This window comes from Canis lupus, chromosome X (genome assembly GCF_011100685.1).
Source record: "Canis lupus familiaris isolate Mischka breed German Shepherd chromosome X, alternate assembly UU_Cfam_GSD_1.0, whole genome shotgun sequence".
In the NCBI taxonomy this organism is placed as follows: domain Eukaryota; kingdom Metazoa; phylum Chordata; class Mammalia; order Carnivora; family Canidae; genus Canis; species Canis lupus.
Genome location: NC_049260.1, coordinates 33,715,783 through 33,731,250, shown reverse-complemented (window position 1 = coordinate 33,731,250; position 15,468 = coordinate 33,715,783). Strand labels below are relative to the sequence as shown.

Here is a 15,468-nt window from a genome sequence, read left to right as displayed (position 1 = left end):
TGTCACCACTTCTAGCCCTTCTCAGTTGACAGAACAAAGAAATATAAGTGTACACTAACTTGAATATATACACACGTCTCCAGATACTTTTGTATGTAACTTCTGTATCTATATTGAAGCTACACATGGGTTCATACCTATGTCTCTGACTCTAATTCATTACCACATGGGTCATTTTAGGTTTCTTCCCTTGCTACCCTGTAAATTCTCCCTCCAACAGTGAGAAACCTGGTTCCCACCATGCACTGCCACATCCTAAATTGTTCACCCCCAGTATACCTGTGTACCAGAATCAGACTTGTCAATATAGACCCCTGGGGCTATGGTGCTTATGCACAGTTTCTGTTGCCTTTCATCAGAGAATCCAGTCATTTCCTAAGTTACTTATGTCAGCACCTCCTCTCCCCTCCCCTTCCCATGATGTGGTTTCCTACATTTGTAATATAAATATTTTATTTATTTCTTCATGAGAGACACAGCAAGAGAGGCAGAGACATAGGCAGAGGGAGAAGCAGGCTCCCCTTGAGAGCTCGATAGGGGACTCGGTCCCAGGACCCCGGGATCACCACCTGAATCGAAGGCAGACACTCAACCACTGAGCCACCCAGGTGCCCCCATTTGCAATATAGTTAAATTCTTTTTATCACAGTCTGCATGCTATCCTGAGATCCCTACCTGGGGACCTTTTTCCTCCAACAGTGAGAAATCTGACTCTCATTATCCTCAATGTATTTACTCCATTTGCCCAAAACTAAAGTGCACAAAGAGTTTCAAAATTGTGAATCCTTACAATTGTACCAAGCAAACCTATTAAGTAGAGTTTAATATTTGTGTTTTTTTTCCTTTGGGGTAAAATTGACATACAATGAACTGCACAGATATTAAGTGGACAATTTGATGGGTGTTTGAAAAGTGCATATACCTGTGTAACCCAGACTCATATCTAGATATAGAATATTTTTAATCCCCCAGAAAATTCCTCATGCTCCTTCACAGTAACCTCCCCCTCTAGAGGTAACTCAGTCCTGATATTTTTCACCACAGATCAGTTTGCTGTTCTAGAACTTCACATAAATGGAATCATACAGTATGTCATCTGTGTCTGGCTTCTCTCACTCAGAATAATGTCTGTGAGATTCATCCATGCTGTTTCTCCAGCCTTGTAATTCATTTAGTAGTTTCCAGGAATGGAGTCAAGCCAGCGGTGTGCTAGTAAACATTTAACAACCAGTTCTCTGGAAAAAAAAAAAAGCCCTGATTTTTAGCATTTACTAATTTTTGTGGTGTAAATACACCCAATGTTGCCAATTTTAAGACACTTCCAAAAATTTCCTATTTGGCTCTTGCGGTCTGGTGTGAGTGGGCTCCAACACAGCACTGAGAGCAGAAGCTAGAAGCTTCCTTCAGTGGTGGTCTACCAACAAATCAGCCAAGCACTTATTGAGTTATCTTCTGCGGTGCTGTAGTGACTTGCAGTGGTTTGCAAGATCGTACGTCTAAAAAGGCTCCTGAGAACAGCGTCTCCAGTGGGTCAAACACCGAGGGCCTCTTTTGTATCGACCACCACTTAGATGCATGAAAGGTCGGCTGTCCTTTGCCTCTTTGGCATCTAGGCCATAGAGGGTCCCGCTTTGGCCTCGGTGGGGATATCATAAGGAATTAGGGTCGATTTAGCCCAGTGAAATTTTGGCCATAAGTCTGCAGCATTCTGTTTTTTTTGTTTTTGTTTTTTTTTTGTTTTGTTTTGTTTTTTGTTGTTTTTTTTTTATGAAACCCATTTTAGTCCATTATGTTGACACAGATCCAAGCAGCCGGAATTAGGAAAATGCAACTGCCAGCCTCTGTCAAGCTACAAAATGAGGTTTGGGTACAGCTGTATATCATCTAATAGAAAGGAGACCCATTACGGTCAGGTCAAGGAGACTTTTAAAGAAATGGTAGTCTGGAGCGAAGTCCTCAGGTACTTGAGCATGCAAGCGCTCTTTCCGTGTGGCCTTGGCTCATTTAGTGCCTGTAGCTTCAACAAAGAACATCCAAGGCAGGCTTCCCCCTCCTTCCCTACCCTCCTCCTCCTCGGCTGTTTTTCTCTTTTTCTAAGTGCTTTTCTTAAAAATGTTTAGAGTTAGGGTCAGGAAGAGGGATGGAACGGGAATACAGAAAGAGAATTCTTAAAGATCCTGCTCAGGGCTGACCTCCAGGTGGAAGCCCCTTTATACTGAGTGGCTGTGTGAGACCCATTTGAGTTCATTAACACCCTCTTCAAAACAACGCTCTCGTGAAAAAGAAAAGCTTCTTTCCCACCGCCCCCCCACACCAATCACTGAATTTGGCTTTTGTGTATTTTTAGGTTAGTGTGTGACCAAGGCCTTCTGAAGTCTGATGAAGCCGCATGATAAGCAGCAGCTAACACAATCCAAAGACCTTGAACATCTCATGTAGATGCTGCTTGATGGATATAAAGCAGTGCTTTTCTCTCTCCGCAATCCAGACTTCACGAGAAGCCTGATTTTTAATACAATCCCTCTCTGGTTATTTCATTACCATCATTATTAAAATCACATGCCCTGCCTATGCCACCTGTTTCTTTTTTTCCCTTAAGATTTATTTATTTATTTATTTGAGAGAGTGAGAGCGTGCACCTGCAAGTGTCGGGGAGCAGAGGGGGAGGGAGAGAGAGAATCCCACACAGGCTCCAGACTGAGCGCGGAGCCCATCATGGGGCTGGATCCCACCACCCTGAGCTGAAATCACGAGTCGGTAGCTTAACTGACTGTGCCACCTGGCACCCCTGCTGGCTTCTTTTCTGTGCCTCTTTGGATACGGTCTCCCATCAGACCATGTGTCCCCATTTCTGGTTCAAGATGATGATCATCACACCACTGCATCTGGGCTCAGCTCGGCACCCCTTTGCCTCCTTTCTCAATACTGCACCCTTGTCTTTGCAAAACCTGCAGTCAGACCAGGCTCCAGGACAGTGCAAATGCTCCTGCCACCTTTAACTGCACTCTACCTGACCTCCCTGCTTGGGTCAAGAACACTTTCTTCCCCTTCCCCCACTCATTCCTGTTAACCAGGGGTTCCTTCCTCACCTCCACCAGAAAGGGAAACAATCTCTCCTTCAAACAACCAACCCAACAACTCACATCCCACCCGCTGCAAAGTCCTCTTTTCTCGTTCCCAAAGTGACACCATGTATTGTCCATGTAGGACATTCCTAAGACATCTTTACCATCCGTTCATATCTTGTCCTACTCCATTCCCTAAAAGCCACCCTAGATAAGCTGTTTTGGGTGTCAAAGGCCAGCGCACATTTCAAGATTGATGGAAAGAATAACTTGTGCCCGGTAAGGAGCCAGCACACAAAACGTACAATCCATGTCATCGAGATCAAAGATACAAAATGAATGGCTGAGCCTCCTTCATTCCACTTCCCTTGCTCCGCAGAGATCTCCAGAAGCTTGGTGGTGGCAAAGCCATGTGTGCGCATGTGCGTAGGCACAGTCCGTGGACTTACCAGTACTCTTTAGACGTGTCCAGCCGCTGCACCCCCATCTTGTAACACAGCACTGCCTCCTCCCACCATTTCTCCCCATAGCATCGAGCTTACTAAAGAATTCAGTGCAAAGGCCCAGCCATGGCTGTCCACAATAAGGTTACATAGGAAATTTCAAAATATATCTCTCCTCTATCAGCTTACTCTGTTGTGAACTTTTGACTGCAGTCTCCTGCGTGCATATGCTGAATTCCCTTTCATCTGAGTTCCTGTAGCACTTTCAAATTCATCTCTCCGCTGTAGTCCTGCCACATATTACACAGCATTTTCTGCAGGGCTTTCTCGAGGGCCCAGCCTAGGCCCTCCCTGTCTTGAATCCTCAGTAGTTAGCTCTGATCTACAGATCGTTTACATAAATGTTTGCCAAACCGTTGTTAAATGTTTTCCCACTGCACACAGGCTGGATCAAGCGTGAGTCCTCAGGACGAGGAACCGTAGCTGCTTTATTTTCTGCACGGACCTTCACACATGCAGTTTAATAAGTGCCTTTAAAAATGGATGCTCTGACTTGTCCAAACTTTCACTACCTGTCTGTGTTTTCTGTGCATTGTTGTGCTGTGCTATGTTGTGTTTTGTTTTTGCCAGGCATACGCATTTACAAAAAAGGTAGGGAAACCAGGAAGGCAGAGGTATCTTGCCCGCTGCCTTTAAAATCCAAAGAGGAACAAATCACTATCCATGACCTCACTGTTATCTTCTTTGGATGTGAACATCAAGGACTATGGTTTTAGATGAGAAGTGAATGACATTATGACCAGGAAAAGCCTTAATAGAGGATGGAGCCCATTTCACCAGCTCCCTCGGGCCACCTGCCAGTTCGAGAAGAGCATGCAGTAACCCTGTCAGCCGGCTTCAAAATTAGAATGAATTCATAAGAAACAAAAGATCTTGTTTTCATGGGAAAATATCCTTTGTGATATCCAACAAAGGGAGAATAATTTTGAAAGCATGTGACTTGGGGTCCTATCCTGCAGTTCTTCCACAGACAAAACTCTCATTGACTCCATCAATAGAATTATTGCTACAGAAAGTCTTTTGCAAAATTTCCATGAGGCTTCAAAGTGCATTTTAAGTGCATCAGCCCAGCATCCCACGCCCTCCCCCATTTTAATACAGCTGGAGAAGGTTTCTCTTAGATTGCCCTATTGTACAGCAGGAGACGAACCCAGCACAGGATTCGGAGCCAATGGACACCCCTCACCCCCACCCCTGCATACATCATCATACCAAAATCCAGGCTATATAGAGAAGGTCAAATTTCAACTGATCTCTGAGCTTGAATTTTCCATTTCAAATTGCTCTTGCCAGGTAGACAGAAAATGGATTTCTTGCAAGCTTCAATAAATACCATCTCCAAGTAAAATCCACATTTTTCAAATAGATAACAGTATAATGATTGGTATTGCTATTCCAGCTATGGTTGAATAGCAAGCAGTCCATTCCTTTTTATGTAGTATGCTCCTTAAGAGCCTCAAAAGATGAAATTGGGCCTTCAATACTGTAGGAATGAAGGACAATGGGCCCGGTCTCTTCTTTTGAATTCTCTTAGCAAATGTACTGCATAAAATAGAATGCAATGCTAGGAAAGACTTCCCTTCTCAAAAAAAAAAAAAAAAAAGCAGGCAATATCTGTTCTAATAGGTTTTCCATTCTTACCCATACCTATGTTGTTGTTCACTCAACTGATGCAATTTTTTAGTAGGTAGCATATTCTTAAATTAAGAAAAAAAATCTTACTTTAACTTATGAGTTTTTGCCTTTAATTCAAAATAATGAAACTTCAATTCAATAGTTTCGCAATTGGACATAAAAGGAAATGGGGGAGCCTGCGGCCTCTCCCATAGAACTTTGAAAAATTAGAAAGACATGAGGCACCTGGGTGGCTCAGTTGGTTAAGTGACTGACTCTTGATTTGGGCTCAAGTCATGATCTCAGGGTCGTGCGATGGAGCCCTGCACATGACTCTATGCTCAGCCGGAGTCTGCTTGAGAATCTCTCTCTCCCTCTGCCTCTGCCCCTTCTCTCTCTCTCTCCAAGTAAATAAATAAAATCTTTTTTAAAAATCTGTAGATTGCTTTGGGTAGTATAGACATTTAAAATGCAAATAGGGGGCACCTGCATGGCTCAGTCAGTTAAGCGTCTGGCCTTCAGCTCAGGTCATGATCCTGGAGTCCTGGAATCGGGCCTCACATCAGGCTCTCTGCTCAGCAGGGAGTTTGTTTCTCCATCTGCCCTTCACCCTGCTTGTGCTCTATCTCTATCTCTCTCTCTCAAATAAATAAATAAATAAATAAATAAATAAATAAATAAAATCTTATAAAAATTTTTAAAAAATAAAATATAGATAGATCTGCTCCAAGATGCTGTTCCGAGTGCTTTACACATATCATCTTAATCACTACTTACTACAATCCCATGGGGAAGGTACAGATCCATTTTACAAATGAAAAAAGAATGAGGCAAATAAAGTTTTTAGTAAATGATTGTTGACTGATCTAAACAAATGGAGGCCAACAGAACGTTCTTGAAATGATCAGTAAAGAAGCTGTAGCCAGTGACATTTTAGAAAACGATTGCCCTTAGTCATTTGGTGTAACAGAGAGAGCTATTAGCTTCCTGATATCCATTCTCTTCTTCTTCATTAAAAAACAAAGCCCGATTTTCTTGCCCAGAATTCTTTGCAGCTAGGTATGGCCTTATGGCTAAGTTCTCACTAATGAAATTTACACATAAGTGTTGTACGGTATTTCTTGAAAGATCTTTAAAATGAGGGAGGCAGGCCCATTTACTTCTCCTTCCTCTTTCCTACTATTCAGAACACACATGTAATGCTGATATTCAGCAGCCACTTTGGACCATGAGGTGACCTTGGGAATTGAAGCCACACACAGCTGAACAAGAGGAAGAGGTGCTGGTACCCAACACCATGAAACCACCATAGCACATCTGGCTGCCTACATTGTAACTACTTTTACATAAAAGAGAACTAGGTAATGGGGATGAAAGAGTACACTTATCATTATGAGCAGTAATAAGTGTGAACAAGTAACGAATTATTGAATCACTCTATTGTACACTTGAAATTGATATAACACTGTGTATTAACTATACTGGAATTAAAGTTAAAAACTTAATTTAAAAAAGAGAACCAAGGGCATCTGAGTGGCTCACTTAGTTAAATGTCTTACTCTTGATTTCAGCTCAGGTCATGATCTCAGGGTTATGGGATTGAGCCCAGCGTCAGGCTCCATGTTCAGCAGGGAGTCTACTTGGGATTCTCTCTCCCTCTGCCCTTCCCACCCACCCCCACTCATGCTCTCACTCTCTCTTTAAAATAAATAAATAAAATAAATCTTTTTTAAAGAAAGAGAGAACCAGACTTCTAGATTATTTTATTTTCTGCTACAGGCAGCCAAACCAAGAACACACTAATAAGTGACATATATACCACAACAACATCTCTTTGATACCCATAACAAAAGGTTATCCTCATATTTGAAAAAGATCAAACATTCTTTTTGAAAGTTTTTGTGCTCTGGGTGATGTGCTATATGTTGGCAAATTGAACTCCAATAAAAAAAAAACTAAAAATAAAAAAATAAGTTTTTGTACTTACTCATGATAGATATTTTTTTCTGATTATAAAAGTAATACCTCTCTATTTTGGAAAATCTTTAAAATACAGAAAAGTAGTAAGAAGAAAATTACACTTATCTCTAATTCTATAAATCAGAACAAATACTATTCACACTTTGGATTTTACACAAACCTCTAAAATTAAACCCTTTCCACAGCACACCACATTGATGTCTACCTACCCTGCTTCTCCCTGAAGAGTTTCCATAATGAAGAGCTCAAAGTGTTATGAAATAGTTTAGTCCATAGCTGGAGTCATTCTGTTTTTAAGTTCTATCTTATATTAACAAAAGTTTACCTCCCTCACGTCTGGAGCAAACCAAAATAAGTGTATTGTCTCTCAAATATCATGTTCCATTAAATGTTTGAAGATGAACAGAAAACCTTTATTTTCCACACTCATGAACTATGTGCCGAGCATTGTAACAGGAATGAAAACGTAGGTCATGACTTAAAATAATCCAAGTGACAGATAGTGAAGGTAAAGTAGATGAAGGCACGGGTACACATGTTCAAAAGCCTTTTTTTGTTTTTAAATTTGGTGAGGGTCAAGGAGTCAGGCAACAAGGTAAGTGGTGATATCTTCAATGAACCAAGAAATGATCCAATAGCCACAGAAGTACATTTGCAAATTAGTGGTAGTGGCAGGGAACCAGGAGAAGAGGTTGCAAAAAGGTAAGTCAGATTTTGAAAATACATTTTTGAGATGCCTATAGGACACTCGATAGGGATATACCAGTGTAGAGTCAGAAACATCTATCTGGGGTGTAGAGACATATTAACCCCTCCACTGTCCTCTTAATCCAGCTGCTAGAGACAGTGGAGGGGTTAGGGTGTTGTGTTCTTGAAAGATATTATAATCAGAGAAGGAAAAAAATGTGTATATCCCACTCTAGACACTGCCATCCTCCCTTGAAAGATTCATGAAAGACACACACACACATACAGAGAGAGAGAGAGAGAGAGGAAAAAATTAAATCCTTAGCACTTTCTGGACTTAGAACCCAGGTGCCCCAAAAGATATTCTGGTCCATGTTTAGACTGGGCCATGTGGCACATGGGCTATATGGAATATCTGCCCTTGTGGCATGCAAACTAATCCTAAGTTACTTAGCCTAAACACCTTTAGCCCAAAGCAGGTTGTGAGTGAGGCCTCCTAATGTTTCACCTGCACCCAAGTTTTGGATCCTGCCATGCCCCAGTGCTATGTAAAGAAAAAGGAAAAATGAGCTAGTTGGTTGGCTAGGCTCCAAGGCAGTAGGCACTGCGTCAGCTTATCACTTTTGCCATATGGATGGCAGAGAACAAGGAGAAAGGAAGAGAGTCTCCCAGAAGGGGTAGCCCTGACCCCTTGACCCTAGCAGAGAGGAGCAAGAAGGCCACACCCTAGTGCTAAGCTGTTAACACATAGTGACAGTGCCCCCTGGAAATATGGCATAATCATGTCCCAGAATCTGATGAATCCAAACAATACTCCTCCTCCCCAGATGTAGATTGAAGGGAGGAGGGCAAACAGGATCTTGCTCCTTCATTAACTTACACAGCCAAAGGAACCAGAGCTTTTGGACAGCTTCCTGGACCTACTGGCTCGTATTAAACTTGAAGCCAATTAAATCTGTTTGGCCCTTTTCATAAGAACTTCTGAGACCTCCTCCATTTTATACCCATGGAAGTAAAGTATGAACGCTTAATGAGAAATTTACATTTGTCTCTGTTAATTTTACTCTTCTTGCTTTTTGTTTCCTAATCCATGTCATCATCTAACATTCAAACATCTGATAAAAGGGAAAAACAGAAAATGTCACGGTTAAGGGTCTGGAACCCACAACCAAAAACCTCATTCTAAGTTGATCTAATTTTTGTTTGTGTTCAAGTTATGTTGAAACACCCTAACCAAAGACTCATTTGGCATTGCCTTGTCTACTTTGCCCCAGAAGACATCATGACCACCAAATAGTGGTTTTAATTCATGCTATTCTACTGTCCCTTCCATTATCCTGCCAATTTTGAGACTCTGTTTTTACAAAGGAAATGAATAGAGTTTGTTTTTTAATTATACATAAACACAATACAAGAGAGAACTGGTTAAAAAAAAAAAAACGCTCATCATCCCCAAATTCAACTTTTCCTGTGTATATGTGACACATAGAAAAAGGATTATATCCCTAATTTGCTTGCATCAAGCCGGAGACAAAGAAATGGTATAGCTAGGAGCAATCTTTTCTTCCATGTGCTTGCCACACAGAAGCTTCTATAAAAAGGCAGAGCAATTAGCAATTTTATCAGTTTGTTCATGTATTTGTATTTTGCGTATATTTGCATTTCATATTTAATTTGGTGCCCCATAACTATTCAAATTAACTAGACTCAACAGATACTTTCACTTACTAACGCTCTGAGTGATGTGCCCTTAAATTAATAAATAATTAATTGACAGATAAATAGAATTTACGATCAACTGGAAAATTGTTTTGTGTAGCAGACAGTAAGAGCAATGGTCTTTAGTACAACATATATATACAGGTAAGGGTATCAAAGGACATATATTAAAATAGATAACATCCTATTTGTGAAATTTTAAAATATGTTAGATCACTTGAGGGGCTAATCATTTTTTATGAGATCTACAGTATTTCTATAAGCATCTTCAGATGAGTTTTTAAAACAAGAAGCTTTGGCTGTCCTGTGCTTACCACTGAGCTTCCTATGGCTTGAAGGGTTAGGATCTTTCTTCCCTCTAGTGAGAAATTTGTCTACCAGCCAACCCAGTTTGAGTTGTAAAAATTACAGAAAATAATTCAAAATGTTCTACCATAGTTAGTTAATCACACACTTTCCCAAGAGCCAAAGTCCCCTCTCCAGATATGATCTGCTGTTGGAAGACCCCTGGTGCTTGAGTCTTCTCTGGGATTTCAGGGATTTCTTCTAAGTTATTTCATGGAGAATAACATTAGAGCATGATTCACAGAAAACCTTAGAACCAGCTAACCTATCAAAAATCCATTTGGTTTCCAATCCAACTAGCTCTGCTTCCCCGATGTCACCCCACCTCTTTACGCATGTCCCCCCAGCCTTAGCTAAAGTATTCAGTCTAGGGCTCATCCACCATTCCTCTCTTCTGAGCATCTGTCTCTCTCATCCCATCTCCACACCTGGATAAGGACCTGGCAGCAGCAGCAGGCAAACATACGACCAAACCCTAACACTGTCTGCCTACCTGTGATCTGACTCACACACCACTGACATTAGGATAAATCCTCACTGTCGTGTCCAGAACCAGAGTTCAAAAAAAACCATGTCATCTTGAATTGCATCGTGATTTTTGCTCAGAAGCAAAATGGTCATAAGTGGCCACTTGTTGGTACATTCGTTCTTTCAACAAATGTTTTCAAGTGCCCATTGAATGCTTTTAGCCCTGGTGATCCAATCTGTAAGTGATTTTACCGCTGCACATATGAATCTTCCATTTTAGTGGATATACAAAAAGACAATCTGTGTCTCATTTACCCCACCAAGACTTGAATTCCTGCTACTGAGCTTTCCCTTAGCACTGTATCGTATCTCTCTCCCTAGTCATTTTCCTTTGGGGACATTTTTCCTTCGTGGAATATATACACAGAAGCAGCTGAACCACATAGGAGGTGAGGGTGAGGTGGGTGAGGGTTGGGAGGACAGAGGAGCCAGGGAGGTGAAATTAACTGAAGGGACTCAATGTACATAGTAAGAGAGAGAATGGGACCCACTCTGAATGCTTCCCTCTTTCTCTCCTTCCTTTGCTCCCACTTAAAGACACCCTATGAAGAAATAATCCAAGATTTCTGCCTCCTGCATACGATTGCTACAGCCACCAGTGCCATGTTAATGATTAATATGTCACATCAAATGTCTAGTAAGGACACAATTCCCTATTCTTTATCCATGAATTATCTTTGAAACACGGAGAGCGGAGTGCATTTAGACTCATTGGACGCACCCGTTCTCAGCAAAGCATTTTATCATTTGTTCAAGTAAGACTGCGTGACTTAAACCCTAAAATCAATTTGAAACTTCCTTTTGCTATAGCAACTGATCAATGCCCAGAGAGACTTGAGACAAAGGGCAAGACGAACAGCTTGAGGGACAGTGCTTAATGGACAAGATGGAAAAAAGCACAGGGCTAGTTCTCGCTCCACAGCTAATTAGATGCATGACCCTGGGAAGCCACTTGGTCTTCCTGAGCCTCATGTTTCCTCACCTCTAAAATGGATATGTGAGTATTTTTCCTCTAAGAGTCAAAATAGTCTACCCCACATTCAGCCTGGACACTGAGAACCCAAACCACACCTTCCTGGCTATGCTAACATGACTTTACTATTCCACTGTCTTCATCAGTATTACTTTGTCTCTCCAGGACTGCCCTGCCCAAGTAAATGGTTTGATTGTTTATTATAGGACCTTGCCAGCGGAACCATGGACTCTTCAATGGAAAGCATCGACAGACGATTTGCACCCTCATAGTCTTTGAATCCCTCACCTCAAAATCCTCATCTTGCTATTTTCACCAGTCCGAGATGTATATGGTGAGGCTCACCCACTCCTCACTGAGCCTCCCGCAGTGAAAGATGTGCCTTAAGCCAAACTTCCAATTCTCAATGAACTCTGACCTTACCCTCATCCCTCTGAGAGAGTGCCAAAGCGAAAAGGTCAGCTTTGTCTTATCATGTGTTGGTGATATTTGGGGAGCCAGCTTTTGACACCTCTCAGAATCATTGTGATAATATATGTGAGAATTCTTTGAATGCTGTGGATTGTGATGAAAATACAAGTTGGCAGAATGACCATAGGCAGAGGGCAATAAATAATATCCTGCTAAATTAGAAGGTGACTGTACACCAGAGGGGGATATAAACATCCCTGGGAACGACAACTCTCTGAAAGTGTCATACGATGCTGGGGACTCCTACCCTACCACTGAAAGTAAGGAGAAACTTTCTCACCTGTACCTACCATTGGACTGTTCTAGTGCACCTCCAAAGGCAAGACAGCTGCCACCGTACAGCTGTCAACCGAAGCTGATCTTCTAATCTAGGATACAACTGGACAGTGGCTGTGCAGGTCAGTGGGTGGCTCCCACAGAGTGCCTCTACTTGAGTTGCCAAATGCAGGACAGGCTCTTCAACCTGAAGATTCAAAGCACGCCACCTTAAATTGATCAAGTGTACCAGCTTTACACGTTCTAAAATTGTTTAGTGTGGTTTATATCGTTCACATATTCTTCAGCTTCTTCCGGCCAGCCAAATATTATTAACCCATCACCACACGTCTCTTCTCGATGCCTTCTGTAGTGAGTCCATCCACCCACGTCTGTTTCATGTGTGTGTATGAAATTTACATTCATACCACAGCAGTGTACTTATCCAGAATAGATAAACATAGCATCTTCAATTCTGAAGAACGTGGCCGAAATAAGGAAGTGGCCGAACAGACTTTGGATTAGCCAGAGGAGACTAATTATTAACCAGGAAAATGCAGAGTGCTTCACATTATCATCAAGGTAAGCATGTAGTCCAGTGCCTGCCGAGAGGAGCACCTTCAGCAAATGCTGTGTTATCAGAGCTTGGATCATGTCTGTTTGGACACAAATGTGTCCCTGTGACACATCTGGCAGTGTCTGGCACAAAAGTGGCACATGATAATAGGTATCGATTGATGGGCAGAAAATTCACAAAGGAAGATAAATGTATGAAAAATATTAAATACCACTAGGCAACCAACAAAATTCATATTTAAATGAAGTATCATTATTTGCCTATTACATTAGCACAGTTACAAAAGATAGTATATAATGCTCTCAAGGGTGGAGCCAAATGACCAGTGTTAGGCAACATCAGTGTGGGTGCAATTAGATACAACTGATCTAGAAGCGCATTCAAATCAAGCCTTTAAAATGTTTCTGCCCTTTATTCCACGGCTAGAAATTTAACCGAAGGAAATCATTTGGGATGGAGGCAAACATGGCAACACGATAAAGAGCAAAAACATTGAGCACTGACTCCATTTCCAACAGCAGAGCGATGAATCAGACTAGCTGACGGATATTTCACACTTATTATCTGCAGACTATGTCAGGGATTTGTGGATATTACCCTATTTAATCCTTTCAGAAGCCACATGAAGTAGCTGATATTATCCCCATTTTACAAATGGTGAAACTGAGGTCATTTGCCCATTGACAGACCCAGATGCTGAAGGAATCAGGACCAGAATTGGGATCTGTTTGACTCCATAGCACTTATACAGCGTCTCTTTACTAGAGAACTTTATGCATTCAAATTAAATTTTAATGAGACGGTAAAAATTTAATGTTGAGTGAAGACGGGGTAGAAAATTGTACATATTTAATCTTTTTTTTAAAGTAGGCTCCGTGCCCAACGTGGGGCTTGAACTCACAACCCTGAGATTGAGAGTCTTGTGCTCTACCAACTGAACCAGCCAGGCACCTCTATACATATTTAATCTTAATTTTGCGATACACACAAACACACACACACACGCACATGCCCACGTTGGGAAAAAGTTTCCATGAAATGTACCAAATATTAACAGAAGTTGTTTCCAAAGAGATGTTCTATGAGGAACTCTTGTTTTCTACTTTATAATTTAGATATATCTCCTACTTTTCTACTACGATAAATAAGTTCCTTTTTAAAGGAGAAAAGCAGGAATGTTCTTTTTTTTTTTTTTTTTTTAGGAATGTTCTTAAGAAAAAACACAATTGTGAGAGGAATCCATGTCCCACAGATAAACATAGGTTGACACAATAGTGAAGACCCTCACTTGCTCTGGAGTCTGGTCATAGGAGCACCCCCATACACATTTTGTTGGGGTCCCACACTAATGCAGGTTTCTTTGTTTTCATTTCTCTACCTCTATGAGCTCTGCATCAGATGGATGGATCGAGGTGGATTTTCTATATAACCCTGCCTTGCTGCACAGATTGCAAGAGGCAATCAACTGCCTCTGCTCCATTTCTTCAAACTAGCAGGTGTCACACACCTGCAGATACTTGTGAAGATGCTCAAACCTCTGTGATCATCATGTGTCAGAGATCCACATGGTGACCTGACCAACGGGGCCAAATCAAGCAGACCACAATCCCCAGTCTGAATCACTGCAGACGCACCACATGGGAGCCTCCTGGAAATACAGGGCCTTTGCACGTGTACCCTGAACACAACCTGAGCTAGAGAAATGTGGACACAAGGCAGAAGCCAAGTTCATACACATGCATACAGTTAATTTTATGGTTGTTGTTTCCTTGCTTGCTTGCAAAACTTGACCAGAACATGCCTGCAAAGGACAATTGTTAGGTAAAGGTTTGTGGTCCTGTTGTTATCATGTTGTTGTAGAAGCTTCTCCAGTGGAATCATTAAACTAAGGTTCATTAAGCCATGGCCGAGAAAACATTCTCAACTGGTCGGAGACTGTGCAACATAAACTATGGGGATTAATTTGATCTTTTTCTGGCCATCGCTTTTTCTGTGACTTGATCACAGAGTCACACTGAGACCCATGTCCAAACAATGCATTCTTAGTTACTACAGATTCTATACAGATGGTAGAGCCATCAGTTAGAGGTCTGTGACTGTGGCCTTATCAATTCACTATCCCCCCAGCTGCTGGTTGGTTATAAATTATCTCCCTTCTCATCCTGTTCCTAGTCCATGAATTGGTGTAACTTAGAACCTCTACTGCTGTTCCCACTCAGCTTTATTGAACTTATTTTGATGCAAACATAATCAACTACTTTCCCCCCTATATATTCATGAGATATTCAAACTGAGGATAAACCTGCTTTATGAAATTGTACAAAGAGAAAAAAGATGTAGAACAACAGAGTCAAGGGGTGCCTGGGTCGCTCAGATGGTTAAGGGTCTGCCTTCAGCTCAGATCATGATTCTGGGGTCTCGGGCTCCCTGCTCAGTGGGGAATCTGCTTCTCCCTCTCCCTCTGCCCCTTTCCCTGCTCATGTTCTCTCACTCAGTATCTCTCTGTCTTAGATGAATAAATAAATAAAAAAAAATAACAGCAGAGTCAACTTGCGCGACCATGACAACATTGGCACAAGACAAAAATAAAAATGAAGATGGCAGCTAGTAAGGTTCCTGGGTGCTCATCCAAATGAGAAAGCAGTATGTTCTGTGGAGAACAAACCACACCATGTACACTCTTCATGGAGTTTTAGAGTTGGACAAATTGTTTTTGAGGTCATATGACTCAATGTTCTACTTACAGGACGA

The 15,468-nt window shown here is 41.5% G+C and overlaps 1 non-coding gene across 1 annotated transcript; it reads right to left on the bottom strand.

The window, feature by feature from the left end:
* Positions 1-13,593: 13,593 nt before the first annotated feature.
* Positions 13,594-13,666, bottom strand: TRNAE-CUC. Its single transcript has one exon. It is a non-coding gene; the product is annotated as a tRNA-Glu (tRNA).
* Positions 13,667-15,468: the final 1,802 nt, after the last annotated feature.